This window comes from Podarcis gaigeae (genome assembly GCF_964106915.1).
Source record: "Podarcis gaigeae genome assembly, chromosome: 7".
Lineage (NCBI taxonomy): Eukaryota > Metazoa > Chordata > Lepidosauria > Squamata > Lacertidae > Podarcis > Podarcis gaigeae.
Window position 1 is genome coordinate 32,084,581 of NC_139683.1, and position 17,571 is coordinate 32,102,151.

The 17,571-nt window shown below is 42.9% G+C and overlaps 1 protein-coding gene across 2 annotated transcripts in view; it reads right to left on the minus strand.

Moving 5' to 3' along the window:
- HNF4G (hepatocyte nuclear factor 4 gamma) overlaps positions 1 to 17,571 on the minus strand; it is a 67,505-nt gene that overhangs the window by 29,116 nt on the left and 20,818 nt on the right. Inside the window, exon 2 of one of the 2 annotated variants that reach the window (XM_083747910.1) lies at positions 12,930 to 13,015. The exons of the other annotated variant lie outside the window; for it this stretch is intronic. The gene's annotated coding sequence lies outside the window, so the exon portion shown is untranslated. The remainder of the gene's footprint in view (positions 1 to 12,929; positions 13,016 to 17,571) is intronic. 2 annotated transcript variants of the gene reach the window in all.

Below are 17,571 nucleotides of genomic sequence, written 5' to 3' on the forward strand. Positions count from 1 at the left end.
CAATGGGAGGAGTCATAAAACCAGCTAAGTGTGCCATGCTACGCCTTGTATCATTCCCCTTTTTATGGGACACAATTAGCTATTTCTTGCGATAATATTGGGACATTTCATGGGAGCCTTTAAATGAGAGTTCCAACTGGCTTGACTCAAATGCTTCCAGTTTTTCTTAAAAAACAAAACAAAACTGTCCCCCTCTTTTTTGTTGTTGGCTGACAACAGATTGTCTCTTACAGCACACAAATTATAGGACTTAAATTAATAGAAACTCCATAGTATGAGAGCCAGTGTGGTGTCAGGGTTGGACCAAGCCCTGTGGGACCAGGGTTCAAATTCCTACGCAGCCAAGAAGCTCACTGGGTGACCCATGGGCCAGTCTTCATCTCTCAGCCTAAGACACTTCACAGCCTTGTTGTGATGAGAAAATGGGGACAGGGAAGAACTATATGTGCCAACTTCAGTTCCTTGGAAGAAAGACAAGATATAAAGGTAAACATAAATAAGTACAAGACTGCAGAGGCAGAAAGACTTTTTCTAATTAAGCAGCTGTGATTATTACAGTCCTCCTTGCGTAGCAAGGCAAGAAAGAGGTTTGTGAATATTGTATGGCAAAGTTAGTTCCAGAGAGGGCAACATGGGTCACTACCTCATAATGAATCAGACCATGGGCCCATATAGCTTATCAGCACTGTGACAGACCTGGCAATGGCTTTGCAAAGTTTTAGATAGTTGTGTCCCCCAGACCTACCTGGAAATGCCAGATTGGAAATGCTGTACCACTGAGATATGGGCCTTCCTCTAACTGAGGTGGAAATTGGCAAGCAAGAGATATAAAACTGGGGGGACCGGATCTTAATTTCACATATGGGGTCTGAACAGAGGGTGGCTGACTCAGAATGGGGCCATGGGATTGTACTGGGTGGCTTGATGGAGATGTCAAGCCAGTGAGCTGCAGTTGGTAAAAAAGGTAAATTCCATGCTAGGAATCATTAGGAAAGAGACTGAGAATAAAACTGCCAACATCATAATACCTTTACACAAACACACACACACACATTATATGTTATTTATAGTCTGATCTTTAAAACATTTTATTATTGCGTCACAACACAGACTGCTAAATGTTTCTGTACTTATAGACTATTTTCTCTTTCAGAGATATGTATTTAATAATTATTCAAATAAAGCTACTATGAAGGCAATGGAATTTACACCTGTAAGTATGTGAAATGTCAAGGAGGAAGGTGGGTGTTGCTCTTTCTGGCTTGACTGGCATGTGTCAGAAGTAATCCTGCAACTGAGATTGAAGATATATCTGACAAGAGTGGCTTTGAATAGGATATTGTCATGATTTTGAAACAGTTTTTTTTCTCATACCAAATACTTACTAAAATGCAAGCTAAAATGTAAAATGAAAACAGGAACATATATTGTAAAGACAGAATTTCTCTAGATAATTTATCCTAGTTGGAAAAGTACTGATACTTAGCCACCTGGATGGAAATGCTAATTTTATTTTCATTAGCTTGGTTTATACGTATTTCTCTTAATGTGAAAAATAAGATGATTCCCTCATGGCGGGGGGGGGGGGAAGAATCATTTGGTGTATCTTGCTTTGAAATTTTAGAACTGTAGCTATAAAGCTATTTCACAATATTTCACAGTGTATAGGTTGCAAACATAACAGGCTATGACAGCAAGCCTCTTTAACGTGAACAGCATCTAAAACATGTACACTCTGCATAACTAGTCTCCACCACACACACAACTTACCACAAAAAATAAGTGAATGAGTTAAATATATGTGGCATGTTTGTGTGTTGGAATTTACCACCTTAGCCCTCAATTATTCCTAGAGATTCTGTTCAGGGGAAGGTTTTTGTAAACCACTTTGAGGTTTTTCCTGCACTCATGAGATATATAAATTCTATTACATTAATAAATAAGGAAATAATGATGATGATGATTGTGATAATAATTGCAAGTTCATAGTTTGGTCCTGGACCCTACATATTTACACTTTACTCACTAGAGAGACACAAATACATTCTTAGCAACCCCCATGAAAGCAGTCAATCCAGTTCTTTGTTGCAAGTGCGCCCATTCCACAGAAATGCACTAGCTGATGCAGAATGAATACTTTCTTAGATCCTCTGTTCAGTGTTACTACTTTGTGTTCTCTGAACATTTGCTGACAAGCTACCACACACACACACACACACACACACACACACACCAATCAAAGTAATTCATTACTTGGCAATGTACTCTTTGTATGATACACTCCCCTGAAAGAGCTGTAAAACGGTGACTTGTTGCATCCCATTAATAGTTAACATGGTATTCTGAACCTTGCTCAAATGGGGGAAAGAGTCTCAGATAATTGAAGTTGTTGATGAAGCACAAAGTAGCCGTCCTGCAATTCCACAAATGCTACATTCAGGCTTCCACATTTTCACTTGCCATGCTTGCTGTGGTGGGCAACCTGCTGTAGTCTGACAAATGTAATATGCTGACCACTCTTTGGAGCTTTGAAGCTGTGGGAGCATGGATGGGTAGTCCTCCACTCATTTCCTAGCTTCAAGGTTAGCTGGAAGTGGTTTGGTTGCCAAGTCTCCACACTTTCCTGCTTTGGAGCATGAGCTCCTTAGCTCTATGGCCGTCAAGTGGGGAAAGCCCTCAGGCTCCCTCTCATAGGAAAGAGAAACAGCCTATGTCCTTGTCTGCCACTTGATTGAGGCACTCGCCTTGGTACCCACACAACTTCTACACATCTCGTTCCCACATGAGAGGGGATTTCCATAGCTGCTGCTACTGCAGGAAAAGGGGATGGTGGAGTCTGCTTGGCCAAACCAGCGAATGTATAGGCTGGGGTACGTTACCACAGTTTTTGGGCTTGGCAAGAAAGGCCAGCCCAACTTGTGAACCCCAGAAAACATTCATACTAGAGCAGGCAAACCGTCACTCCTGAACTATCAGCAGGAAACTGTATGGCAAGGAATGGAAAACCATTTGATGTACTTCTAAAAATAAATATCTCAAGCCATGTTCCATCTAACTTTAAATCCATGGAATCAATAGCCAATTAGACTCTTTTCTTCTGAGTAGCTTATAGTACTTATCTCCTCTTGCCTGGAACCCAGGAGGCGGTGGAGGGGGAAAGCGCCATTTCTGTCTTACTCCCTCAGGAGACTCATAAAAGTTCTTTCTACGGCTCTGAGATCCCATTTGACCGTAACAGCTATGGGGACCTGAGCCCGTGTTCAGCAGATGCAACACATTCCCATGTCCCAATCTTTCTCCACACATTCCTATTTTATTTACAGGTATATATATATTTCAGTTTTTAAATAATTGTTAATCTGCTTAAGAATTAGGTCATAGGCAAATTACAAGCCCTGAATACTAGTGTTCTTGCTCGTGTGTGGTTTGTGACAATGTAATGTAATGTATTTCTAGCCTTCAGGCTTTTGTTAGAATCCCACAGGCCTGAGCATTTTTAAACTTACAGATCCAGGAGTGTGTTTGCGATTCTGGTTGTCAAATCTCAAAACAGATATGGAAGGACTGAGGTATGTACAGAACGGGATTTAGCTCAGTGGTGGAGCATTTCCTTAGCCTACAGAAGGTCCCATCTCTTGTCAGGGATGGGAAAAGTTAGGGTTTTATTTAAGAAGCCTTCAAATGTGGTTTTCATACAGCAGCAACATTTGTTTCTAAATAAAACATCTTGTTCTTCTAAACCAAATATCAGAAAAGGAGATGCCATGTCATGCTTTCCCCCCACTTTCCACTTTAAAGACTTTCACACAGTGATCAATATAACTGCAAATGTTCTTGGCGCACCATGAAGCAGAAGAGAAGAAACTATTATGATTTCTGGGACTTTTACCAAGCTGTCAGGATTACAATCTCAAGTATTAAAATGTTTCATGCCAAGAAGTGTCAGGATTAAGAATGTTGTTCTAATATTATTTTCTGTGTGCATTGAGTATGTGTGGTTTTGTGTAGGTTCTCTCTCCCCAGTATCCTTCTCAAAACTTTATTAATTGCTTTTTCAAACAGCATTTTTAAGATTTCCTCGAAATAAACTGTGAAAGCAAATCTTCACTTGAAAGGCTTATAGCAGCTGAACAAAACTTTTCTTGAGTTCCTTGCCAAATGGTCTAGGATCCCTCAGGATTCAATATGAAAGCTGCATCAATTCAAAGCTCCTCCTGGGAACAGCAGCAGAAGAGATAAAGTAAGCTTTGAGAAGTTTTCTTTTTTTTTTACAATTGCCATTGATTTTTCTATAAATCTGGATTTTTAATTTAAAAGATCAGCTCCAGGTGCTATAATTAAAAGTCAGGTCTAAACTAAACATAAAGTCATCCTGAGAGAGAGAGAGAGAGAGAGAGAGAGAGAGAGAGAGAGAGAGAGAGAGAGATGTTATAGGAAGTAACGAATTCAGCAAAATCACTTGACCTAGAATTTCTCTAATTATATAGACCCTCTTAACACTCTAGCCTCAAAGTTGATTTCAAAAGTATGCAGTTGTTTCCCTGACTCCCTGTCCCCTTTCAGTGGCCCTGCTGAAGGAGCCTCCTGCGTTGACTTAGTTTGGTTGTGCACTTTCTGCAAAGGAGAGGGGGATACAAGGACCAGGCAGGGGCATCTTGGGCATTTGTGGGGACAATCCAAACACTGGCCTGGCTCCCTGGTTTCCTTTATGGGCGAAGAAAGAGGAGGTCTTCGGGGCTTCTGGAAAAAATTACCTATACAGTCATACCTCGGGTTACAGGTGCTTCAGTTGCATTTTTTTTTGGGTTACGGAAGTACCAGAATGGGTTACGTCTGGGTTTCGGTCGTTGTGCATGCGCAGAAGTGCTAAATTGCGCTTTGTGCATGCGCAGAAGCATGCGTGCGCAGACACACAGCTGCGGGTTGCAAACGCTGCGGGTTGCGAATGTGCATCTTGCATGGATCACATTTGCAACCCGAGCATCCACTGTACATTGAGCTGCTTGTATGCCGTCACTTGAGCTGGACATCTTGGCTCTGATTTTCCATTTAAATCAGGCACGTCCAAATTCCGTTTCGGGGGCCTAATCTGGCCTGCCGGTCAGTTTAATCCAGCCCCTGTGGCAGTTTATTTCCTGGGGTAAAATCCTAAAAACCTCAACAACTTCAATCCCAAAAGAAGCTCAACAACTTTGGAGTAAAATCGTAAAATCAACAACTTTAGTTGGCCCTTTGGTCGGCCTCCATGGCCCTTCACTTCATCAAATCTGGCCCTATTTGAAAAAAGTTTGGACACCACTGATTTAAATACACGACTTTCCACTCCCGCCCCCACCAATTACTTTAATTTAGCTTGGAGAGAACTGTGTGTCATTTATTGCATTCCTGTTCTGGGGGCAGGGTTTCTATTTAATTTTAATCTCTGAACTAAGTGTAACCTCCATGGTGCTTTAAAAACACACAATAACAATAACAGGCCCTTTAGTCATTCACTCTTTAAACACCTTTTAATTATATATATATATATATATATATATATATATATATATATATACACACACACACACACACACACACACACACACACCCCGTATATGCACATTTGTCATCTACACCAGGGAATGGGAAATCTGTGCTCCTTCAAATCTTGTCAGGCTCCAACTTTCATCAGCCTCAGCCAGCGTGGCCAGTGATCAAGTATGTTGGGGATGGTAGTCCAACACTTGTAGGGTCACAAGTTGCTCATTCCTGAGGCCCGCTCTTCTACAAAACCAGAGGGGCCTCACATAGTGGTGCATCATGCAGATAGGGCTGGACACAAGAGGGAGAATAGAAGAGGGCACAGCTTAATGATAAGAGGACTTAAAAGATACTACCCTAGACACAGAGAGAGGAGTGCAAGTTGGAGCCACCACCTCTGGCAACAGCCTTGTCTTTCTTATTACTCATAGTCTCACCCTTAGAGGAAGGATGGCAGTTCAAGTTATTGTACTGTACTTTTAAAAGATTCTGCGCTCATTACCAGCTGATAAGAATGCTATCAGAAAGCATTCCTGTGCTATCTGCAAGGCTCCCTTGGCATGCTAATTGTCCTGTTTTCTATTAGAGTTTGATCATTCAAAGCAGGATATAGAATAGAAAACACGCTAATAAAAATCAAGGTTATAAAAAGCTTCCTGAAAAACCAATTCAAACAGCCACTGTGAGTTCTCAGGTTTGCACCCTGAAACAGCTATCAAACTCTCTCTTTTCCTTAAACATCCACCATACTTATGAGACATTTATTTCATGTCACTGTTCTTGGGCTGCCAAATCCTCACCAATGCTCTATCAATCACCAATGGTTAACTCTCTCATCACTGGTAAAAGGTAAAGGGACCCCTGACCATTAGGTCCAGTTGCGAACGACTCTGGGGTTGTGGCACTCATCTAGCTTTACTGGCCGAGGGAGCCGGTGTACAGCTTCTGGGTCATGTGGCCAGCATGACTAAGCTGCTTCTGGCAAACCAGAGCAGCGCACGAAAACACTGTTTACCTTCCCACTGGAGCGGTACCTATTTATCTACTTGCACTTTGGCATGCTTTCGAACTGCTAGATTGGCAAGAGCTGGGACCAAGCAATGGGAGCTCACCCTGTCGCGGGGATTCGAACCACTGGCCTTCTGATTGGCAAGCCCTGGGCTCTGTGGTTCAGACCACAGCACCACCTGCGTCACTGGTAGTCCATGTTATATTGAAGACTAGCACTGGGAAGATGTAATCAACCCAACAATTTCCTTAAATTTCAATGAGGTGGGGCAAAAGCATTCCCCGAACATTGACTTGATCTTCAGTGGATGAGTGAATTTTCAGAATATTTGTCTTTCCCTTAAATACAATTCTGTCAGGTTGCTGTCAGCAGCTTCCGGCTGGTTGCCCAGGAAAGTATAAAGACAAGGAAAAGCTTCTTACAGTCCTTTTTTATTTCAGTCCTTACACAAATAGGCTATAGAACCGGGCCTCTTGGATAATGGTGTTGTCCCGAGTGAATCTCCACACACCCATCTCTCCCACTTCATCACTTCTGCAGGTGCTGCTACGTGCCGTCTGTCTTCGAGCTCTTTGCTCTCCTACTTTTAAGGCTCGCCTGGTTCTGGGAGATGGAGGGTCTGGAATGCTTTCTGATGACAACACGTCAACTGGGTGTTGTTCCAGCTCTTCCATGATTTCCCAGCTTTTCCCCACCTGCCTCTGAGCTGCTACCTCCCTCAAACCCCTCTTGTAAATCTATATTGTCTTCCTCTTCCTCCTCCCTGGAAGGGCCAGAATGGGGAGGCGGTCTCCACCACTCTTCCTTCTCTGTCTCTGTCTCTGACACCTTCCCTCTCCTCCTCCTCCAGCATCTTGTTCTCACACTTCCACAACTTCAAATAGTCAGCATATGACTATGCTAGTTCCCAGGAGCACTGCTGGGAACAAAAGATGGCTACCATACACAGAATTGTGTCCAACTTGCTAGCACGCATCATTAGACTAATGACCACCTGAAATATTTTTCCATCTTCGCCGTATCAAGCAGTCAGTCCCTGACCTTTCCCTCCCCGACCCGGCCATAGTAATCCATGCGATGGTCACCTCCAGGCTTGACTACTGTAACTTGCTCTACACGGGGCTGCCCTTAGTTTCAAGTCCCAGGAACTCCAGCGGGTGCAGAATGCTGCAGCAAGGCTCCTCACGGGGTCCTTACCATTCACCCAGTGCTCTACCAGCTGCACTGGCTCCTAGAGGAGTATAAGGTGCTGGTTTGGGCCTTTAAAGCCCTATGAGGCCAAGGACCATCGTACTGACAAGACCACCTCTCCTGGTATGCCCCGCAGAGGACCCTAAGGTCCATGAATAATAATAGTTTAAGGTCCTGGGCCTTAAGGAAACCAGACTATCCTCCACCAGGGCCAGGGCTTTTTCAGTGATGGCTCTGACCTGGTGGAATGCTCTGTCCCACAAGACTAGGGCCCTGCAGGACTTGATCTTCTTCCGCAGGCCCTGTAAGTCAGAGCTATTCTGCCTGGCCTTCAATTTGAATTAGCCTGATCCTCTATTCCCTTTTCCCTTTTCTCTTCTCTGAAGAAACCCTTTCTGGGACCCCACATTTAAATTCTTCCCTGGTCTCCTTGCTGGCCTTAGTAGGACCAACTTGGCCAGTTAACCCTGGTGATCATTTGATGTCTACTGACTGGGGTTGTTGGTTTTTTCCCAAAATGACCCCTGAATTTTTGAATTTTATTGATATTGATGCTGCATTTTATGTTGTATTTTATGCTGTTTTGTGCTGTTTTTAAGCCACATTTTAATCAATGTTTTATATTTGCTGTTAGCCTCCCTGAGCCCAGTTTTTAAACCGGGAAGGGCAGAGTATAATAAACAAACAAACAAACAAAAGTTTATTTGTACAGCAAATCTTCCTCAGTGTATAATTTCACTTTCTTCCATTTATATCCCCCTTTTCTTCATCATAGAAGGTGATATACATGGGATTCCAGTAGATGAGTTCGGTTCACTGAGTTCAAATGAGGCTTATTCCAAGGAATTCTGCCAGAATCCCCCCCAAAAAAACATTGTTTTGACCTCTTAGGTTGTAGTTACTTCTTTCCACCATGTGAATGAATAGGAACCACAATAGCTTGAAACCAGACACATATGTGGACTATAAACAACAAAAGCATTGCCTGAGTGCATCCAGTCCCTAAAACGATAGCTGTGCATATGACTGTCCTCTTGGTGCTTTATCATTATATTTTGAATGTAGGAAAGTTTCTGCAAGTGATCCCCTGGGGATGTGTAAATTGGGGCTGCAAACAATCTCATAGCTGTGTCATCTAGTGTGATCAGTTATAAATTGACACAGAACAATTTTAATAGGTGAGGATGAGACTGAGATCACTTTGAAAGTGTTCTATCTTTAACATTTGTCTGACCAGGCGAAACTAACCATGCCTACTCAGAAGTCTGTCCTACTGAACTCAACAGGGCCCACTTTCAGGTTAGTGGGGTTAGGACTGCAGCCTAAAGGCAGGATTGACTTAACCAGACCCATCAGCAGAAGCCCTGAGCAAAGACTTCTACTTACACAATGGGTCTTTCCTCCCTCTCCTCCTCCCCCCCCCCCCCACATGCCCTGCACCCCCCAGAATGGGCTCTGGGGTGGATTGGGAGAGCCTCTGGATTAGCACTCAGGAGGAGGGGGAAAGGAGGATTGTTTTGTCTGGCAAGCTGGAATGCTTATACACACAGGTGACTGGAAGAGCGCCATTTTTAATTCCACACTCAAGAGTAGGCACACAAATGTTATTAAACATGACTACCTTAGGTTGATTAATTTAAATGGATCTGCTCCAAGGAGACCATTGCACCACACTGCCTCTCGGAATTGTGCTTCCGTATTTAATGTGGTATAGAACAGGGTTGGGGAACTTGCAGCCCTCTAGGTGTCATTGGCCTATGGCTTCCATCATCCATGTCCATTGGTCATGGTAGCTCAGATTGATGGGAGCTCCAAAATCTAACGTTTGGAGAATTCGAGGTTCTCCATTCTTGTTACAGTATGTGAGTAACAGAAATGGGGAGGGGGTGTTAACCTGTGTTTCGATTTCTGCTTTGTTTATATAATCAGGATGGTGATAATATTTTCATTTTCTAGAAGACAAAGTGTTCTAGGGTATAGATTTGCAATCATCAGGTGGAGATTTGCTGAGTTACAGTTAAATGACATGTGACTAGTGCAGTTAGTTAAATATTGCTTAAGTCAAGTAACTTATTCTTTTTACAATTTAGGAGACAGAAAAACTGAGGGAGGGTAGAGTGAAAAAAGGGGAGGAAATAGGAGAGAGTTCACATGTAAGATAAATGTCATGCTGTGGTTGGTTTTTATATGATAAAAAACCTCCTTGTTGAAGAATAGTTAGGCAATTAGTACTTTGTTAATAATCTTTCATGGAAAACTTTGGCTCATGTTTGATCATAAACATTTTATGTAGATGATTAGATAAGTTTTATACACATCTTATCCTCATTTACCTTGAGAAACACATACATTCATAAAACGGCTCTCTTTATTGGAGAATTACTGTTTGCTTGGGGTTTTTTGCCCCTGAAAAGGGAGGCAGAATGCTAAAAAGCAAGACTGGAGCTTGATAACATAATAGAAAATGGAAGGGGGTGCCAAATTTTTAATCCCAGTTTTCCATCTGCTTTCTCTTCAGTGCTCCTCTAATGGAAGTTTGTCTATTGAGACCTTTCCAAATAATCATTTTTTAAGGTGACATGGCATAGCAACACTTTAGGGCCACAACTTGGATTTCTTCTACCAACATGTAGTTCTTAGGTGACTGGGTCTCTTCTGTGCTTGGTGGGTTTCTGCAGGCATGAGGAAAGCAATTTCAAATAACAATTATTTCATGAAAAACCAGCCGGGGCAGAAAAAGTGGGTTTTGTCTCGCCACCCTTTCAGTAATGGTGATAAGGATTCCACAAACCAGACAGCTTTCAGGCAGGCTAGCAAACCCTGGTCCACCCTACAACAAAGGGGGGAGTGAGAATGAGATGGCAGAGTGAACTGACCCACTTCAGATTACTGATGGGGATATATTAATCCTGCACACTCCCCTACGTGACCCCCACAAAAAAATCCTAACCCCCACAAATTAGTATTTTAAGGGAATATGTTCTATCCTAGCCTTTAACCTACTATACTCGTTTTTTATTTGAACTGAGTTTTTAAACAAAATGAGGCATTCAAAAATGTTATCCTCTACCTGTACTCTAAAGTGGCATAGTCTACGCTACCAACAAGCTGGTCATGGAGTGATGAGTTATGAGTCGTTGGATTCTTTATGTGACACAGACTCACACACCTCACTTAGGAACATCAAGCTAGCCACATTAAATCAAACTAATTCAATCATTCTTTTGCAATAAGTAGCTGGTAAATGTGTTTTAAAAATCCAATCTAAGTTTCTCTACCTCTACTAATTATTATGTACCTCTAGTATAGTCTATGCAAATCATCAGAGACAGTGGGATCTGTTATTTTTCAGCCTACTCAAGACAGCTTTACATTTTAACTAGAAGCTAAACTGACACAGCAGATTCTTGCTCAAAGGAGCCATGACTAACTGCTTAATGCTTCCCAAGGGGTATGTGTGTTGGCACATCACTGAGATAAGAATTTCTATACATGTGCTTGGCTGCGCAATTAGTCTCCTTTTTGTCATTAAGTGAGTTGGTAACAAAGTTTTAGGTTGCCTGCACTGTACCCATATAATGTACATGTCTGAAATTAACATGAAATATGGTCTCTGTTCAACCAGGAAAAGGTATATTTGGGACTGAGGATATCTTGTCCTATGTTTATATAAAGTTTCCCTATTAGGGAGTTCTAGGATTTTCCAGAGAACCTGTTAAGAGCATTACTGTCATTTGTTTGCACAAGGCAAAGGTTAGACTTGATCCAGTCTTTATTGAGCATTTATTCTGATTTGTTCAAGAGGCAATTATACAACAAGCATTTGTCCTGACACATCTTCCCACATCTTCAGTACATTTCATCTTCACTTTTCAAACCCTAAAAAGTCAAGGTTTTGTTGTTGTTTTAAGTCAGCTTGTTGCTCTAAGGCAACAGAGCCCTTTATCCACTTTAAATCTGCAAACAGGGCCGGCTTACCCATAGGCCCTAGGGATGTGGGACACCCAGGCACTGGGTTCTCAGGGGTGCCAGGCTGAGAGTCCAGGGCCGAGATTTGGAGTCTGGGGATTGAAGAGCCAGGCCAACCAACAGCTGCTGCCATAGCCTTTTCTGTTGTGGGCACTGAGGCAGCTGGCCAGCTCTGCCCTCCTCTGTGCCTCTGCAGGGTGCAGGGATTGCTCTCCTTCCTCCACCCGCAGTGGCATGGGAGAGAGTTGCATGCTGCCCCCCCCTAAAAAAAGCTCAACAACGTTGGCCTGCCCCCCCCCCCAGGAATTGGGGGTGCTGGGAAGTTTTTTGCACCCCGGCACCACATATGCTAAAGACCTCTGCAAACCTAATATTCTGGTATATAAAGCAAGGGCCTGTAGCCATTTTCTATGTGTTGTTCCTCCCCAACTGTAACACCTGAAAAGGATGACCATATACATCAGGGATGGGGAAAATCAGGCCTGAGGGTCAAATGCAGCCCTTGGGCTGGAAAATGTCCTCCATTCCAATCAACACAGGATATGGGCTATTCCTAAACTAACTGAATAAATGAGATTAATTGGACTAACAGCATGAACTATGCTCATGTGAGTTCATTACCATTTCTCCTACACACACACACACACACACACTGCAATGCTGGGCTCAAGGTGTGGTGACATCACACATGGGAACAGGCATCCCTAGTCACTCTTCAAATACCAAGAGAATACTATACCCAAAGCATAGTCTGGCAGTGATGTTCAGCGATGGACAAATACATTTCCAGTCCCTGTCTCTATTGTATGTTACACCTAGGGCTGTGAAGCAGATTCTGAGCCTAATCAGGTTGGCTTGAGACTGTCCCAATCACTCCAGGTCAGTTGAGCAGCCCAGACATATTTGGGGCTGTCAAGGGGTAGGACGTCATGCAGAAAGGAGAGGCAGGTATGAGTGAGAAGAAACCATTAAAAGGATGGTCCTACTGGGCAACTGCAAGTTCAAGGAGAAGCAAGTTCTGTGAAGGCCATTGCAAGAGGCAGGCCCTTACACACTATAGCCATCAAGCCAACTTCTTGTATGTCTTTAAATACTCCATTCCTTCTGAAAAGCCTTTCCATTGCTAACTCCATCATTCAGGCTGCCAGATATATACGGTAGTAAAGATCTGTTCTCCACCACTTCCGATACCACAAAGAAGGTTTTCAGTTAAATGTTAGGCAAAGGAAACTCATATTACCTGGCAGGTTGGCTGGGTTAAGTTGTTAAGGGTGGTGGTACAATCCTGATCTCCAGGGTTTTTGCAAACAGGTGTTAGGCAAGCATCTGTAAGAAACGGTTTTGGTGTATGAGTTCTCTAGCACAAATCATCGGAATAGGTGACTCTTGGGGTTCCTTCGAACCTTAAACTCTGATGATTTCACTATCATGTATGCCAGGGTTTTGAGGGGTTTTTTTTTTTTTTACTTTGATTCTTACCTTTGAAAATATAAGAGCTTTTGCCAAAGGTGCAACTCAAGATTCAGAAGAAGTTAGCAACTTCTTAAGTTCAAAGAAAATCCACCAGACATTTCTAGGAAAACGTGAACTCTTTGTACATTAAATATGAAAAGACGTTCTTTGAAAATGTATTTGTAGTTTGTTGTGAGACTACCCCTTGGTGGCAATTCCTTTAACAATTTATGGAAAGGTGGGTGCCTCTAATACCTTAGGTTTTTTTCACATGGCCTCGGTTCAAAGAACCAGTTTGTACATGCTTTGTAATCAAAAGAAAGCTACACCCGTTAATAAATTTGTCCCATATTAGAATATTCAGTGAAAAAAGTTGCAAAAAAAAAGTTTAAAGAGCTGCTCAATTTAAATGCTTTAGAAATGAGAGGGTGGAAATCAAAATGAATTCTAAGCATGAACTACATTATAGATTTGCCTTGAATTGACCTGTACCACTTTCGCCCTGCTCCAATACACAAAAGAGCAACAACGTATGGCGCTTCTCACACAGTTGATTCAAGCCACAATAGCAGTTGTTAGAAACCAATGCCTGATGATCGTCTTCCAAAGCAACTACTCTATTCCAAACTTAAAAATGGAAAGCATAATGCTGGTGGTCAACAAAAGAGGTTTAAAGACTGTCTCAAGGCAAATCTAAAAAAATGTAGTATAAACACTGACAACTGGGAAACAACTGGCTCCAGTTGGAGAACAGCCTTTACCAAAGGTGTTATGGGCTTTGAAGACACTCGAACTCAGGACGCAAGGGAGAAATGTGCTAAGAGGAAGGCACGCTTGGCAAATGCACACCATGATCATCTCCCGCCTGGAAACCAATGTCCCCACTGTGGAAGGACGTGTGGATCCAGAATTGGCCTCCACTTACGGACTCATTGTTAAAACTGTGTTTATGGAAGACAATCTTACTCAGCTACAAGTGATTGCCAAAGAGAAGAAGAGCTTGCTGGTTTCCCACAGGCATCTGGTTGGCCACTGAGAACAGGATAGTGGACTAGAGGGATGATTGGCCTGATCCAGCAGGCTCTTATGTTCTTATTAGCTTTCTCCGTCCTTGGTTTTTTCCAGCCTTCTTGGGATTTGTTGCCATGTGACAAATCATAGCTAAAATATTGTGGTATCTCGTTCTGTCACATACCTGCACAATTTTTGAACCACCAAGCTGAGCACAGACCCACTATACCCAAGATGTGAGCCTGCCATTTGCTTAGCACTACAATCAGGGACACACAAAATCTAAAGGGCAAAAATGTTGTTTGTGTCTCCTGATTTCCTTCTACTAGGGAGAAAAGTGGGGGTTGGGGTTATGTCCTAAAATATAACCTGTAAAGCTTTGAAAGGGGGAAAGAGACAAAAGGCCTCTTCTGTGCTGACATACCACAGATGAGAGTGGGGGGTGGGGTGACTGTTTTTTCAAAGGATTGTAATCAGAGACAGCAGGTATTTGATCCAACCATCTCAGATCTTGGAGACGGCGACACGTGCTCTGCTTCCAGAGCTACATCCGTCTGCCCTGTGGTGCCCCAGCCAAACTGGGCAAACGTAGCCAGAGGTCTAAAGATCTCTGTATAGGTCATGAACCTACGAGGCTACAGGAATTGTTGAAATGAATACTCTGTGTTCCAGATGCTGTGAGTCAGGGTTTTCCATGCTGTTCTCAAGCTAGAAATGCCTGCTTCTAATCCCAATGACTTTAGAAGCTACGATGAATCTCTCTCATTGCCTCTGCCCCTTTTCCATTCCAAAGCATAGCATCTGATTTAACAATAACCATAAATGACTGCTTGTAATTATATAGCGCACATCAACTGCAGCCCTGTATAGGGAAGAAGCACCACAACATAGCAGGGAGGGGGTTGGCCTGTTGGCCTCTGATCATGAACGCAGCATCCTTGTACATCAGAGTGGAGGTTTCCTTCTCTGACATCACTCTTACCATTTTCTCCCCTTCAGCTTTCCTTGCCTTACATTCTCTTCAGAGCTTCCCAACAGAAAGCAATAGTTGGAAACTCTTGATAACCATGCAAACTGGGACTTGTCTGAATAACACTGACCCTGCAGTGGTGGTGAAAAATAGTTTGGCTGACATTCGAATGTGAATTTACCTAATTTGCAACAAAGTCCACCCCTGAAAAAAGGAAACTCCACATTGGCAGAGTGATCACTTGCTTGGAAGCAGTTAACTGGCAGAAAGGGAAACCTCCTTCCAATCCACACACAGCCTGCAGCAAACCCAGAGGTGGGGTGGGGGTTGATTGTTCTGTGATAAACTCAGCTAGCTGTGACCATGAGATCTGGCTTATTTCACTAGAATTCCTGGACCATCTATTACACTCTTTTCCTTAGTAAACACATGAAAAAGTATTAATAGATGCTGAGGACTGGTGATTACCATAGGTGCAAGGAGAAAAGTTTAATTTGTCTTCGTTTAGATTGGCACTTCATGGTAGATTGCAGTGATTTTAATGGAACACCTTTCTTCACAAGGACTGCAATCCACATAAAGCTAGCTCAAACCCTATTAAGCCAATTAGTTCATCATGCAAGCCTGATCTCGACATTCTTTACTCCCACATTGCAGCTGAGAGCTGTAATTTATTTCAGCGGCATTTCTGACCTGCAGTGGATTGTATCCAAAGTACTTAGGATCAGGCTATATATTGGGCAGCTGTTACTACTAAGAAACTGCAGAATAATTTTGGTTTCCAAAACAGTTTCCAATCTCTTCTGTGTTCACTCTCATAACAACCTTGTAAAACATGTGTAAAATGGGAGCAATGATGACATGAGGAACAAAGAGTGAAGCACAGCCCCTTGGTCAAGCTCAGGCAATGAGTCTATGATGTAGAACTCGAATCCAGGCCTTCATTTTCCAAACCTCTACTCACTAGATGAGATCAAAGGAAGCATCCTCCCCATCCTCCATGTTTCAGACCATTTGACTATTCCTCAGGAAAATCTGCATCTCTGGTCAGTAGGGATATCAGGGAATTATGATAGAAACAGGAGCAGAGATTGCTGGTGTCTCCTTTTTCATCTGATGTCAAACAAAAATTGGTGCAGTGAACACAATTGTTAGTCACTGTTGTTTTCAGTTTGAAAACAATATGTAATTGATGACTCCCTTTCCCCGCATTTGCATAGCTTTTCCTTTGCACTGAAATGAATTGTGCAGAACAACGTAACATAATAAATTAACTAGGCAACTTTCCATCACAGTGAGATTACCAACCGTTTCGTCAGAAGCCAAACTGCGGTGCAATGGAAGCATCACTGCATGTGACAAACACAGGTTGGAAGATAAATCAATGCCTTCGTACATCCTTACTGGGCAGTCGCTAGTCCTATACACTGAGTGACTAGTGTTAAGAACAATGACGTAGACCTATATTACGTGTGTATGCCATAGGCACCTATGCTATAAAAAATGTCAGAAAGCAATTCATTCTCTGTTGGTAACACTGCTCAAGGCAGGAATTATGGTTGGAATGCTAAGCAGTGTTGGGAGATTGCTCCGGCATTGCATGCCTGATGGAATGGTCTTCTCTCTCCTCCCTGTGTTGGGGGCAAGTTTGGGATGACAGAGGGGAGGGGAGGGGAGGGGAGGGAAGAAAGCCATTGCACTGGTTCTCACAAGCGCAACTGTTTAGTTGAATCTGACCCTATATATTTGCGCAAACACACACAAACACACACAAGGGAAAAAACAATCACGATAAATTGTCTTAAAATACACTGGGTTTTGCCATTTATCTTTAGTTACAGTGGTACCTCGGGTTACATACGCTTCAGGTTACATACGCTTCAAATTACAGACTCAGCTAACCTACAAATAGTACCTCGGGTTAAGGACTTTGCTTCAGGATGAGAACAGAAATTGCGTGGCGGTGGTGCGGTGGCAGCAGGAGGCCCCATTAGCTAAAGTGGCGCTTCAGGTTAAGAACAGTTTCAGGTTAAGAACGGACCTCCGGAATGAATTAAGTACGTAACCAGAGGTACCACTGTATAGCCTACAGTGGTGCCCCGCAAGACGAACGCCTCGCAAGACGAAAAACCCGCTAGATGAAAGGGTTTTCCGTTTTGGAGGCGCTTCGCAAAACGAATTTCCCTATGGGGTTGCTTCACAAGACGAAAAAAATCTTGCATCCCCCCGCGGGTTTTTTTCGCTTTTTTCGCCTTTTCTTAAGCCGCTAAGCCGCTTATCAGCTGTTCCGCTGATAAGCCGCTTAACAGCTGATCTCTGGAAGCCGCTTGACAGCTGTAGCGCTAATCCGCTAAGCTGTCAATGGGCTTGCTTCGCAAGTCAAAAAAACCGCTAGACGAAGAGAATCACGGAACGAATTCTTTTCGTCTAGCGAGGCACCACTGTACAT